Source organism: Protopterus annectens, chromosome 11.part0 (assembly GCF_019279795.1).
Source record: "Protopterus annectens isolate FY-2018-M chromosome 11.part0, PAN1.0, whole genome shotgun sequence".
Taxonomy (NCBI): Eukaryota; Metazoa; Chordata; order Ceratodontiformes; family Protopteridae; genus Protopterus; species Protopterus annectens.
In genome coordinates this window covers 4,267,884-4,280,067 of record NC_056745.1, presented here as the reverse complement: position 1 = coordinate 4,280,067, position 12,184 = coordinate 4,267,884, and positions in this window count along the sequence as shown.

Below are 12,184 nucleotides of genomic sequence, written 5' to 3'. Positions count from 1 at the left end.
AACAAATTGCATCTAAATTGGTTTGCTGGTATCAGTACAAGATACAAGCAAGGGAGAGCCTTGGGGTACTGCTCTGACCATAGGAGCTTCTAAGTGCTAAAGCAAAAAAAAAAAAAAGTATTCTGACAATACCAAATCAAGTTATCTTTGACATAGAGCACATTACTTTTTGTGTGATGGTAAGAAAATCACCAATTCTGTACACGTACAGCTGGAAATAAGTCATGCACAATATATGTAGTATTTTGACAGTGAACGGAGCTGGGCAATTGCTAAGCAATGCTTAGGACTTCTGATTGGATAATTACCAAAAGACATATGATTAGATCTCTTTTCTTACTTCAGTCACCGAAAAAACAACACAATTAATATCAGTATTTTTATAAATGAGACACTGTAAAATAGCAATAACATATTCTGCCTTCATGGATTGCTTCTCACAAAATCAATGAAGGGAAAGTAAAGTATGAAACAGTATGCTACTGAGAACAAAGCAAAATAAATCTGAGTTGTTACAGTTCCTTCAGCGTAAACTTGACTCTGATTAAAAAATGTGCAAGATAGGCAGATCGTACCCACATACAAAATCATTGACCACGGTTTGTAAATAGCAGCTGGCAAGAACTAATTAGCCTAGAAATGTATCAAGCCTGTCCTCACTGTCACAATGAAGGATGTGAAATCAGCTGAAAGAAAATGTGTTTCATGCTACACTATACAAATTACAAAATGTACTGCATGTATTGTGGATTTTAGTGCTATCACTTTTGCTAAACATGCTGAAACTATGCTTTCTGTACTGCTGGCAGAAATTACATCTTTAGCAGTGAAAACTATAAACTATTTTGCATTCTGATTGTTCTGAAAATACTGGACACATCTATTTGTCCCAACATGCTTTTTAAAGTTGGGTGAACATAAATGCAAAGGCAGACACAGATAAGAAAGAGTAAGGGGGAAGATCAAGAGAAAGTGAGACAAGCAAAATGAAGTGATTTAATGTAGGAGGTGTGGTGTATTCAATGGACTGAGTTGTTTTGCCTAACTAATGCTCTTAGGTGCATGCGTAAGGACTGCGAGACAGGAAGGATGTTGATTGTCGCTGGCTTGTCAATAAAGTTTGGAGTTGGTAGCAACAGCACACAGTTGTCCCGCGTCTTCCTTTCTTAAGTAAAAGAACACGACATGGTGTCAGAAGTGCTGTGTGGCTGTGCCTGGGACTGCTGAACACTTGCTGAAGACCGTACGAGTGGCCTAGTGCCGTGGGGACATGTCGGACGAAGAGAATGGTCGGCAGCCGTGAGCTAGAATTAACATGGCGGCTGGCTCCTAATGCTACGTTTAGCATTCAGCCGCCTGAGCCCTTTGATTTCTCCAAACCTCATGAATGGACACGATGGATACCGCTTTGAGCGGTTCAGGCCAGCAATTTATCTTCGAACCCAGAAGGGAACCAGGTGAACACCCTGATATACTGCATGGGCGAGATGCAGAGCATCAGGAGTATGCCAAAGTGAAAAAGATTTTTTATTGTCAAAAAGAACATTGTTTATGAGCGTGCGACGCGCACCCATTTAACATGCGGAAACAAGAACTGAATGAGACTGTTGATGCTTTTGTTACTGCTTTGCATGCTTTAGCTGAGCACTGCAATTATGGGATGCTGCACGATGAGCTCATAAGGGATAGAATTGTTGTGGGCTTGGCTGACACCAGACTGTCGGCGGATGCAGATGGAGAAAAAACATGGCCAGACAGTCGGAGGAGGTAAAGAAGCAGCAGACGGCTTTGAGGTGCGATAGTAGTGCCCTGCAGTATAACGTGAACGCTGTGCAGACACCACTCGACACCAAATGCCGGCTGGAGACCTCGTGGGGCAATCGGGCGATTTTTTTTCAACAGACGAAAAAAGGGTAAGACGCCCGATTTTGAAAGTGTTACAGGTGTGGGGCCCATTTCATCATAAACTCTGCTGCAAGATGTCGCCGGTGGGAAGAAGGGCCACTACCAGCGAGTCTGCAGGCAGATTATGCAGTGTATCGAGGGGAACCATTCCTGGATTGTGGAGGTTCAAATAGAGGGCACATCTATGACTTTCAAGCTTGACATGTTACTGTTATTTCCAAGTCAGACCTGGACAACTTGTTCAGTGGGAAGGATGCCCTCTGCTCCAGCAGCCGGAGAGACCCTTGTTGGGCCCTGAGGGCGCCAGCCTGGAGGTCACAGGATCCTTGGAGCTTCAGCTTGGTTATGGACAAAGACAGACATGCGAGAGTTGTTAAAGGCCTCCATACGCCAGCTTTTAGGTGTGTGTTAGGCCTCTCCTACGCCCGCTTTTAGGTCTTCCTGCTATTTTGGGACCATGGAGTCTTTGAAGGCCTCATACCCTGAACTGTGCTCTGGGCTGGGGTAGTGCAGAAATACCATAGAAGACCCCCAGGAGGATACCCTACCTTTGATGGGGAAAGTGAAGGAGGAGTTAATGAGGATGGGAGGCTGGGTGTTGTTACCAGAATGGAGGAACCTACTGACTGGTGTGCAGGCATGGTTGTCGTCCCAAAGAAAGACAGTAACAGACTGAGACTATGTGTAGACTACACTAAGTTAAATGAATACGTTGAGCAGAGTCTTGGGATGCTTGCGAGGAGAAGGTGTTTAGTAAACTGGATGCCAATATGGGATTTTGGCAAATTCCTTTGTCAGAGGAGTGCGCATGCTTACCACATTCATAACCCCCCTTTGTTTTTTTTGCTTTCGCCTTCCCTTTGGCATTAACTCTGCACCCAACACTTATGGCAGAGGTCATTGAAGGACTAGAAGGTGTGATTTGCCACATGGACGACGTGCTGGTCTGGGGTGGTTGCCAGGAGGAACACGATGCCCGGCTTCATGCGGCATTAAAGAGACTGGAAGAGGCAGGCATCATGCTGAATGTGGGGAAATGTGACCTGTCAAGCTGCATAAGCCCAGACCCAAGGAGGACCGTCCATCACAGAGATGGAAGCACCTGCAACAGTAGGAGAATGGGAAAGTTCATCCCTCATTTGGCTGGAATAGCTGGTACTGGGGGACCAGGAAAAGGCATTCAATGACTTAAAAGATGCGATCACCTCACCTCCAGTTTATCAAGGTCACTCACCTACAGAGCACGCGATATGCCCAGGTTGAGAGTCTAGAAACTGATCACAAACCCTGGTTTCATGAGACTGATGCAGTTCTCATACACAGTGCATCACGCCCAGGGAAATCACTGTGGGTGGCAGATGCCTTGTCACGAAAACCAGGCTAACACTGGAGGAAACAAAGTTGATGGAGGACACGGATATCTATGTGAACAGTATTGGAAAACATGCAGCATCTGAAAGCAGACAGTGTGTGGTGCAGTCAGGGGTGGCGCTGTGTGCGAACCAGGAACCCCTACTGGCCAGATCGTTCTACATTAACAGTGAAAGATGGGTTTTGTTATCCCTCTGCCATGTAATGAGGTGTTGTTGAAATTACATGAGGGACATCAGAAGTGCAAAGCCAGAGCCTGTCAGACTGTCTGTGGCCATCTCAGAGAGGAGGAATCATCCTGAGCCCCTCATCCCAACTGAATGTCCGGACAGACCATGGCAAAGAGTGGTACGGATTTATTTGAACTAAAAGGACATACTTACCTTCTTGCTGTGGATTACTTATCCAGGTTCAGGCCAATCTTTGGACTTTGTGGCTTCGAGCATGTTACAGTTCCCGGCAGAGTAACGGAGGCGAGGGAGGCGCGTTCAGGACGTGAAGATAGGACAACGCCACTGCAGAATGGAGTTGGACCTGGTGCTGCCCGACTGGAGGGTGTATCTGCAACAAACAACAACCAGCGCATCGGGCAAGGCAGCTGGGTGATGTGTTGCCGGTGACCAGGTGTGGGTGACAGATATGAAGACCCCAGGTACTGTAGACCAAACAAGGGACGCGGAGAAACCGTGTGCATCTGATTCCTGCCAGAGCGCAAATCAAACCCGGCCTTCCCCCGGAAAACCCGGTACATAGTGATGTTGTGAGGACCAGATCAGGAAGAATTATTAAGTCTGTAAATAGCAATGTCATTTGTGTTATAGTAATCTGAACATGGCTAAGTGAGCAGTTGTGGCCATGCACCCAAGTTCAGAGAAAGACTAAGAGATTGAATAGATCTGGGTTTTGTAATAAGGAAAGGGGCCTTATAGAAAAGGAGATGTGGTGTATTCAATGGACTGAGTTGTTTTAGCTAATGCTCTTAAGGACTGTGAGACAGGAAGGATGTTGATTGCTGGCTTGTCAATAAAGTTTGGTTGTCCGACAGGAGGGTGAGGAAGAGAAATAAGCAAAAGAGAGAAACAAAAAAAGTGAAAATGGCTGACTATGATGGGTTAAAAACATGCCCTGGGACATTGAGGAACAGGAAGAGAAGGGAAGGCTGACTCAGACATTGATTCATAAGTTGTAGGAGGTAGTGATATCTTCCAGCAGTGTAGAATCCAACAAACAGACCAGGTGATGGCAGATTCAACAATGACATGGGTGATGTCCAGCTGCATGGAAGGAAGGAAACTGTAGAGGATCTTTAAGAAAATAATTTTGAGGAAAAGATAAGGACTCTAAAAAGAACAAGGAACATTCTTAACTCTGTCTTCAGTAATGGAGAGGGGAGAGCCATTGTAGCAGTATTCATGTAATAGTGTGGTCCATGATATCAAATAGTAGAGCGGGGCAGGCAATAAAGGCAGTAATCTGTAATTACAGGAAGAAAGTCTTCTGCATGCTATAAAGGCACATTTTACATTGCATTTTTTTCTTGTAAATAAGTTTAGATTTTTCCACTATTTCCATTTTTTTAAAACAGTCCTAAATGTCCTTGGAGGAAAAGTAAATTGCGGCAGCAGTCCTGCTCTATTTTTTCCTGTGAGACATTAGTGGGTGTCCCCTAGGTGTGTGTAACACCAGCTTGCCATTATCCAGGTGCAAGCATGGCGCCCAGCTTTGTTTTATCCCCTGCATGATTAAATCATGTTTAAGCTGAAATGCAGCATATTTCTATTTAGTAGGTTGCCCTCATTATTTATACACTCCTCTGCCTTTAACAGCATTTCTTTGCAAATATTACAAATGCAACTTCCCCTTAAGGTCATCTTATCTGCCTCCTGTAAAATCAATATGCAGTGCAAGAAGCAACAGTTAAAATGAACATGGAAACAACACTGCTGCAGTGACATAGAGGGATAAAGCCCTGACTGTGGCCCAGCTGACCCGGGTTCACTTAGTGGCTCAGGTGACTTACAGAGTAGAATGGAAGGGATGGGTGTGCCACTCCAAGGTGGGAGGGCACTCACTGATATGCTCCCTAAGGGATCATGGTCTTAAGAGGGAGTTGTCGCTAACATAATCAATAGGCATGGGAGTGGGGAAAGGGAATGAGTAAGTCATAAAAAAAAAATCCCCCCTCGATGGTAGCACAGATGAGCCACACCCCCAGGACACTGTCTGTATCCATGACCAGCCTCAACAACAGAATAAGCCTTGGTGGGGGTTGGAAAGTAGCTGGTAGACCTGATGCAGACATTGTGCACTGGGGGCTAGGCAGGGTAAAAATGAGTTCTGACAGATTAAAAAAAAAATGAACATGGAAACATTGACTGGATTAAGATTTGGAGTAACACAAGGCTGTGTATTATCACCCTACTTATTCAGTTTCTGTATTGAATATACCATGTAAAATGCCGGGTTAGATAAATTAGATGATGGAACCAAAATTGCTGAGAGACATAATAACAACCTCAGATATGCAGGTGATAACACACTAATGGCTGAAAGTGAGGATGAGTTAGAGACACTGTTGAAGAAGATGAAAGCAGTAAGTGCAAAAGCTAGTTTGTTGTTCAACATAAAAAAACTAAATATGTGTTATCTAACCCTATAGATTCTTTGCAATTATATATAGAGGAAGAAGTAGAGGCAGCGACAGATTTTATTTTCCTAGACTTAAGGATTTCTGCAGATGGTAATTACAGCTGTGAAATTAAAATAAGCTTTGCACTGTGACAGCTAATCTCCAAGTGTGGCTCTACAATAGAAAATTGATGTTTTTGATTTGAACTCTGGTGCTGTAGAAAACTTTTGAGAATTCCACAGACTGCAAGAACACTTAATGAAATAAATCCAGACTGTTCAGACAGAATACAACAGAGAATACACTGATGCTGTGAAAGATCAAATGCAAAAGAAGAAGGAGGTAGCAGAGGCTGAGGTGGATGGATAGCAGTACAGAAGTAATAAGGAGGTAGCAGAGGCTAAGGTGGACGGATAGCAGTACAGAAGTAATAAGGAGGTAGCAGAGGCTAAGGTGGACAGATAGCAGTACAGAAGTAATAAGAAGGAGGTAGCAGAGGCTAAGGTGGACAGATAGCAGTACAGAATTAAAAAGAAGAAAGTAGCAGAGGCTAAGGTGGATGGACAGCAGTACAGACGTAATAAGAAAAATGAGTTGGCAGAGGCTAAGGTGGACAGATAGCAGTACAGAAGTAATAATAAGAAGGAGGTAGCAGAGGCTAAGGTGGACGGATAGCAGTACAGAAGTAAAAAGAAGAAGGTGGAAGCAGAGGCTAAGGTGGACGGACAGCAGTACAGAAGTAATAAGAGGAAGGCAGTAGCAGAGGCTAAGGTGGATGGACAGCAGTATAGAAGTAATCAAAAGAAGGAGGTAGCAGAGGCTAAGGTGGACAGATAGCAGTACAGAAGTAATAAAAAGAAGGAGGTAGCAGAGGCTAAGGTGGACAGATAGCAGTACAGAAGTAATAAGAAGAAGGTAGCAGAGGCTAAGGTGGATGGATAGCAGTACAGAAGTAATAAGAAGGAGGTAGCAGAGGCTAAGGTGGATGGACAGCAGTACAGAAGTAATAAGAAGAAGGCGGTAGCAGAGGCTAAGGTGGGTGGACAGCAGTATAGGAGTAATGAGTATGAATTTTCAAGAACATAAAGAAGCATTTCTGGACAGACATGGCTGCTCTGCTAAGGTCCTTGAGGTCACAAAGTCTTGGATTGACTAAATGACTAAAAAACATAAACAAGATGTCCTCCCTCCTGTACTCTTTATATCCTGCTTATTGCTTCCCTCTACTGTCTCTAGGCTAATAATGCTTCTTGGTAGTTAATACATACTGCAGAATGACATTTATTCATACTACTATTAAATGTCTGTAATTGTTTTATTCATTCTCTGGTGGTTCACTTTCTTTTGCTCCTCTTACCTTCTCATCAGAGTTCTCACCGGAGTTTAGCTGCAATATACATTCACAGCCTGACTGACTTCCACTGATGTGGGAGATGTGACCCACATCTGTCTTCCCAACCCATTCCTCAACCATCCTGTACCTCCTCTACGTTTATAACCAGATAATCCCTCCTATATTCTCCAACAACAGACTGACAATTGATGAACCCTCCTATATACTCAATATTGTCATATACTATTACTTTAATTCCATAAATTATCTAAATTAATGTCTCTATATTGCACACATTCAAATATACCCTCCTAACTCATATTGTAAAAATCACAAAATTTACCTACATCCAAACCAATAATCTTTATTTCCCTACTCTACCCCTCAGCTGCTGTGCTTCCCTGGCTCCAGCGTCCGCACCTAAGTACTTGGGCCCCTGCCCACCCTGCCCTAACCTCCTGAAAATACCCTCCTGAACTCTCTAGCCAAGAACCGGCTCCAACGACCTATTAATCCAAAACTATAAGGCCTTACTGTTCCCAGAGTTCTCCTACTACAAGGATTCAAGAAAGTATGTGTACTGTTGTAACTCTGTGCTGTTAATTAGTTGATTCTACTAGGTCGCAGTACGCTTCCCTGCCAGACTAGCCAGCAGCCACTACCCCCTCTTCATTACTGCTTGCACTCCTAGTTCTCCCCATAATTTCAACCCTCTTCTCTTCTGCTTCAGTTCTCCCTGTACTTCTTACTGCCTTTCCTGAACCTCGATAGCTCCCTTCCTGATTCTCCCCTTGGAGTCTCTACTGCTCCAGACTGACTGACCACTAGGTGGCCCTCCACTACCTTCTTACTGTTCCCACTACTTTTCCCTCTCCTTCCTTATCTCCCCTTCTACAGCCCTCTAACATCCTTTCCTCTGCTCTCTCCCTCTCTGCTGTCCAGGACTTCCAGCCATTCTTTCCTTTATACTCAGCCCTCCTCTATTCCCTTTTCTGAAGTCTCTTCCTTCTCCCTCTGTCTTTCTCCTTTGCATCCACCCCTAACTCCTCTTCGCTGCACATCTCACTACCCATCCTCCTCTCTCCTTCACTTACCTGACCTATTTTCTCATCTCTGCTAAACTTGCTAAACTTACCTTCTGACTACTCACTCTTTACTGATTGTCTTCCTCACTTTCTCCTCCTCTGGCTTTTCCCGCTCCGTTCGCCCTTCGGGCTCACTCCGCTCCCCTACCCTGCCCCCAAATTCCACCCGCCCCCAGCACCTCCGCATTTATACCTCACCAACTCCTCCCTCCAATTGTTTCAACCAATCACAGTCTTTCCCTACTCCCTCAATTCTTTCATCAATTAACCAATCTTAACCCCCTCTTATTTCCCCACCCACTTATACTCCTCCCTCTTCTCTCTGCACTTAACCCTACCCTACCCTCTCCTCTCCTAACTTTATATCTCCCTTCCTCTCCTTCACCTTCTCTCCACAACCGCTCTCTTCTACCTTTCTTATTACTCCATTCCATACCCCACCCATTCAAACATGCCCTCCCAAATTCTCTTTTCCCTCAGACTCCCCTTCTCTCTTCTCATCTTTCTTATTCCTCTCCATCATGCTACTTCATACTGCTTAAAAATTCACCCATACCTGCCTACTACTCATACTATCACTTTCACTCACCCACATCCTCTTCTGCTCTCTCACTTCCACTCCATTTCCCCCTCCCTTATCACAATAAACCTACTACACCTCTTCCATCACAAAATACTCTCCTCCTCTACAAAAAGCTTCTCTCTCATATTTCCACTAACCCCAAACATCTTCCTACTCTCCAAACTTAAAAGACATAAAGTTATCTCGTGTAATTTCCTAGCCTTATCTGGTGACATTCACCCGAACCCTGGCCCCTGCCTCAGTACAAACAACTCATTCCCTCCTTCACCCTCCTCCCTCACTTTAAATAAGCCTCTCCCTCCTCCTTCTTCTCCTACTTCCTCTCTTAGCACCCTTAAGGTCTTTGCTATCAATGCCCAGAGCCTTAACAACAAAATTCACCATGTTCATGCTTGGATTAATCACAACCAACCTGACATCTTAGCCATCTCCGAAACCTGGCTAAAACCCCATATCTCTGATTCTGAAATCTTACCTCCAGGTTTCAACATCCTCAGGAGTGACCGATTAAATAAAAAAGGTGGAGGCTCTGCCCTAATCTACTCTAACCTTCTCACCATAATCCCCCTGCAAATCCCAAACCCTCTATTCAAAAATACTGAAATAACTGCATGTCTGCTCCAACTCAACAAACATAAAAATATCTGCTTCATTTCCTTATACATCTCCCCAGGCGATAATATCTCTACCCCTGAGAATATTCACCACTGGGCCTCATCTGAAATAAAATATGAAACATTTATTCTAGGCGACGTCAACATTGATTGGAACAAAATCAACACACCTTCCCCCTCCCTAGCTATCAACCTTTTCAACTTCTCCCAAGTAATCCATTCTATAACCAGACCTAACAAAAAACACCCTCCAGGATCCATCATAGATTGAATCCTAGTCTCCCATCCAAACAAAATCTCTCTATCTGGAACTATCCCTGACTCCTGTAGTGACCACCTCCCTCCCTTCATTCATCGCTCAGCTAACTCCTCACAACTCCAACATCATTACATTCAAACTCGTAACCTTAGCAACTTCAACCCCACAATTTTCTCCAACATTTTCAAACAAATCAACTGGCAAATCCTTTACATTGTCTCCCTTGACAATGCCGTAGAACATTTTAACTCCATCTTCCTAAATACTCTTAACTCCCTAGCCCCCCTAAGAAACAAATGAATCAAAGCCAATTCTGCTCCTTGGCTGACCAAAGAAACTAAACATACTATGCATTTCAGAGACAAATCCTGGAAGCTTTATCAGGAAAAGTAAACTGTCTTCTGACTTGCTCCAATATACACAACTCTGCAACCAAGTAAAAAAACTAATCACCTGGGACAAAAAAAAACTACTACAATAAACTTCATTCCAATAATAATAACAACCCAAAACAATTCTGCAAATCTGTTAACTCTCTTCTCCATCCTGGGTCAAGAAATAACCTCTGTCCTGACCCTAGTTGAACTGACAAGGAACTGAGCTCTATCTTCAACACTTTCTTTACAGATTCTATAGCCAAGCTAACCAAAACTTTCCCTGACAACAATCCTTTCAACTTCCTAAACTCTTCTATTAACTTTCACCCTATGTTCCAACTCAAACCAATTTCCACAACGTTTATAAAAAAGCTCTTATCCAAACTAAAGCCATGTTCTAATGCCCCCAACAACATTCCCCCCTCCTTCCTCAAATGCGCAGCCGAAGGAATTGCTCTCCCAATTAGCATCCTGATTAACCAATCCTTAAAAGAGTCATATGTACCCAAACTTTGGCATTCAGCCTACATTCTACCGCTTCATAAAGGAGGTAAAAACAACTCCATTTCTAATTTCCGCCCCATAGCCCTCCTCTCTCCAATATCTAAATTTCTAGAGAAATGTGTCTACTACCAACTTTTACCCTACTTAACTCAGAATCAGTTGCTTACACCCACCCAACACAGGTTCCGTCCCGGCCACAGCACCATAACTACCCTACTTTCCTTCTTAGAAACAGTTAATCAAGCCTGAGATTCTGGACTTCTTGTATCCACTGTTCTGCTAGATCTATCTAAAGCCTTTGACACCATCTCCCATACACACCTTCTCTTCCACCTCTCCAACCTTAATCTCTCCACTAATACTCTTTCCTGGTTCTCCAGTTACCTCTCTGACAGATCTCAGGCTGTCAGATGGAAGGACTCTACCTCCTCCTTCTTACCTACTCCTACCGGCGTTCCTCAGGGATCCATCCTTGGTCCCATACTTTTCAACATCTTCATAAACAACCTTCACACTGCTCTCCCAGACACTTCAGTCTTCCAATACGCTGATGACTCTACCTTAGTCTGTGCCTCCCCCAACTTTTCTGAACTTCTCTCTGAAACACAAACAGCTTTTTCCACTACAGAAAACTGGATGCACCAAAACCATCTCTCCCTCAACTCCAATAAATCTAAAATACTAATTTTCCTCCCTTCCAAGGCTTCTTCTTTTGACAAAAACACTTTCAACATCCTCAGCCAAACCAACACCCCTATAGAAGTAGTCCCTTCCATTAAACTCCCTGGCATAACCATTGACGAACACCTCAAATTCGACCTCCATATACAACAAAACATAAAAAAAACACCAAAAGTTAGGTATGCTCTACAGGAATAATCTATTTCTTTCAAAATCCTCTAGGCAAACCTTAGCTACCTCCTACCTCCTTCCCTCTCTACTTTATGGTGCCCCTCTTCTAACTAATCTGTCTGCCTCCCTCACCTCTAAACTTGAAGCTTGCTATAATAAAATCTCTAAATTCGCCACTAAATCCAAAACCTCAACCCACCATTGCTTCACCCTTCAATCTCTGAACTGGTTAGAACTTCCCAACCAACTTGACTATCTGCAACTAACTTCCACTCATAAATTAATATTCTACCCAGAAAAATGCCCAGCCTTATCCAACATCCTTCCCCCTTACATCCGTAACCAATCATTAAGATCCTAACACCAAAATCTAATCTCCATTCACAGACCTAAACATCCCGCCGGGCAGCAACTACTATCCTTCTCTCTAGGTAGAAAATGGAACTCTCTCCCTCCTTCACTTAGGACCATACCTAACATGGAATACTTCAAAACCCAACTCTTCTTACACCTATCTTCCTAATGGAAATGCTCCTGCTTTCACCCTACATAATTTCAAGGTTTTTCTACACTAAGCCCCTCTACTCCAGCACCTTTCTGCTCTCTAATTCTAGCTAATGGTTTTAGCTGACTCTCACTTGACTGTAAGGATGAAAATATTGCAAATTATGT